This window comes from Mus caroli, chromosome 1, assembly GCF_900094665.2.
Source record: "Mus caroli chromosome 1, CAROLI_EIJ_v1.1, whole genome shotgun sequence".
Taxonomy (NCBI): Eukaryota; Metazoa; Chordata; class Mammalia; order Rodentia; family Muridae; genus Mus; species Mus caroli.
The window spans coordinates 99,612,309-99,615,225 of NC_034570.1; positions in this window are offsets into that span (position 1 = coordinate 99,612,309).

A 2,917-nucleotide genomic window follows, 5' to 3' on the forward strand; every position below is an offset into this window, starting at 1 on the left:
TGCAGACTGGTATTGATTTTGTTTAAGCTACTTCCCTCCTTATGAAAAATTCTGAGTAAGTTAGTCCTTAGACGATTCCTGAAAAATTCAAAACTCAGAATGAGGTTAAATGTGCTTGGGGATACTTGGTTCTATTTCTAGGGTTCTTATATTCACAGATATCCTGTAGGCAAGACTCCTGGCCCCCTTTTCATATGTGCTGTGCTTCATGGAGATGTCCTGTGATATCATTTCAATCCAGAGAAGATAGGAGGTGGAGACTTATTAAAATGATGGCTCAAGGATGTGTACATGTCCCAGCTAATACTCATTTTGCACAAGACGATGATATTTCTATCATGTTTCTGACCCTGACCAAGAAGGTGGCAAGGTTCAAAAGGTCCAGTCTTTCTTAGTTTTCCATATTGAATTCTTTTATAGTCATGCCTCCTAAGCATCATTACCATGAACTCCCCTCTGTCTCCATCAGAGTATGCCTGTCTATAGCTAGTTGCTCCTCATCACTAGGGTGGTGGGCACGATGTGGATGGCTTGGAGACCCTCTTCTCTCTTTTATTTAACTTTCCAGAGCTCTAATGCTGGTCATACAGTAAGAACAGCCCTTGCCTGGACACAGTGCATATGAAAACCCAGGAAAATTGTTGATTTCACGTCAAGCTCCAGGCTACTGTAAGACAATGAATGCATGCTCGTGGGGCTCCAGCTTTGCATCTGAAACAGCACTCAGAGTTCATGACCTCCGAGTTAGCCTGATGCTCTGAAATGGGGGACCAGTGAGGCTCTCCTCTAACAAGTATACTTCTTGGTACTTGTCCAGCTTTCCTGCACTGCATAGTGACTGTCCTTCCAGCTGCCATCACGCAGGGAAGAGTGGCTGAAGCAGGTTTTGCAGGAAATTGATCCATTCTTCCTGATCTGACATTGTCCTCCTCCTCCTTCCTTCCTTCCTTCCTTCCTTCCTTCCTTCCTTCCTTCCTTCCTTCCTTCCTTCATTTCTTCTTAGTGTCTTTTTTCTGTTATGAGAGATAGTCCTCGCATTCTTCACACAGCTTTTTTCATCTTTTAAGCTTATCAATGTAGCAAAACAATTTGAAATGGTAGGCACTTTGAGGAAGAAAATTTCACTTTTTAAGGATTCATTTTTCTCTTTTATGTATATAAGTATTTTGTTTACATGTATGTCTGTGCACCATGTGTGCAGTACCCGTGGAGATCAGAAGAGAGTATTGGATCCTTTGGAACTGGAGCTACAGATGCTTGTTAACTAACATGTGGATGTCAGGAACTAAACCCAGGTCCTCTCCAGGCTCAGGAAAGATTTGGCAAGATTTACTCTCTAGAGGCAGAAAGAATGCTCAGCTCAGTGGGCTGAGTAATGGCCAGGAAACCAGGTAGATTATCACAGTCATGGGCATCAGCGCTTCTGCTACCCAGTGCATAGTTCCTTCCATCCAGCAGTATTGACAGGAGGAACAGGTGGGGTATTGCAGCTTCAAAACCAATGGCTTGCTTTCTGATGATCCCAGGGTTTGGTAAGAAGACTCTAGATACAGAGGCACCCGCAGTCCTAGTGTTGCTCCTTCAGACTTCCCATGATCTTATTTTGACACATTTCCTCTTTATGACTCCTATTTTGTCTAATACATCTTTGTCCATCAATCACCTCTCCAAGTTTTCCTCCTGAGCTAGGCCAAACTGGAATGTGTTGCTTCATGTAATTGCTGTTTACTTCTTTTGCATGGGTAGTGCTTTAAAAATCACTCTATCATTATCTCAAGGCTGTTCACCCTATGCAGCAGAGTGGGAGGGTGTGCAGCTGGCTCAGTGGATTTCTTAGATCTGTAGTTGAATGTCAGTCCAAATATAAGAAAACCCATAAAGATAAACTGTGCTGAGATTATTAAACTGCTAGAGCAATACAAATTCAGTATGAGACTAATAGATTTTAAAGGTGATCAAGAAGCAAAAATAACACACTAGAATATATAATTAGTGAAATATGGCAATAAGATGATTTCTCTTAGAATTTATGAGAAATGGAAGTTGTAGATATAAAAAGAGAATGCAGATTGGGGAGATGGCCCCATGGGGAAAGCACTTGTCATGCAAGTGTGAAGATGACCAGACTACATGGAGAGCTGGACACATAGCAGGTGCCCCTGGAGTCTAGTGATTCTACTGTGAGAAGGAAATTGAGGAGAGTTTCTGGAAGCTCTCAGGGCAGTAAGAAACAATAAAAGACCCACTCTCAGTTCATGGAAGAAGGAGAGGACCAGCCTCCTACACTTGAGGTTGTCCTTTGATACACACACACACACACACACACACACACACACACACACACACACGGAGAGAGAGAGAGAGCAAAAAAGAGACAAAAAGAGAGAGTCAGAGACAGAGGCAAAGACAAAAATGGAGATAGAGAGTCACAGAGACAGACATAGAAAGACAGAGATTAGACAGGAACAAAGAGATATAGAGAAACAGAGATAGACAGATACTTCCTTTACCATAGAAAGTAAAACCAAGAATTACACAGAGAGACACAGAGACAGACATAGAGAGAAGTAGACAGAGATTAGACAGAGATAGATATAGAGAAACAGAGATAGAAGTAAACCCAGGAATTACAATGTTCCTGAAAAATAGACATGCCAATAAACTTTGCAAACAAAAGTTTGAGAAAGCTATCAGGATGAAAACAGTGACCAAAATAGCATATGTATAAAGGACAAAAATCATATGGGCTTAAACATATTTTTTACTTTTTCTTTGAGAACTTCACACATGTATATAATTTTGCTTAGACGATATGTGTCTTTCTAAGCAAAAATCAAGAACACAAGAAGGCCTTGATTTCCATTTCTTTAATTTGCACATTTGGCCTATGAGAGCTCAGAACTTACTCCCTGGGAAG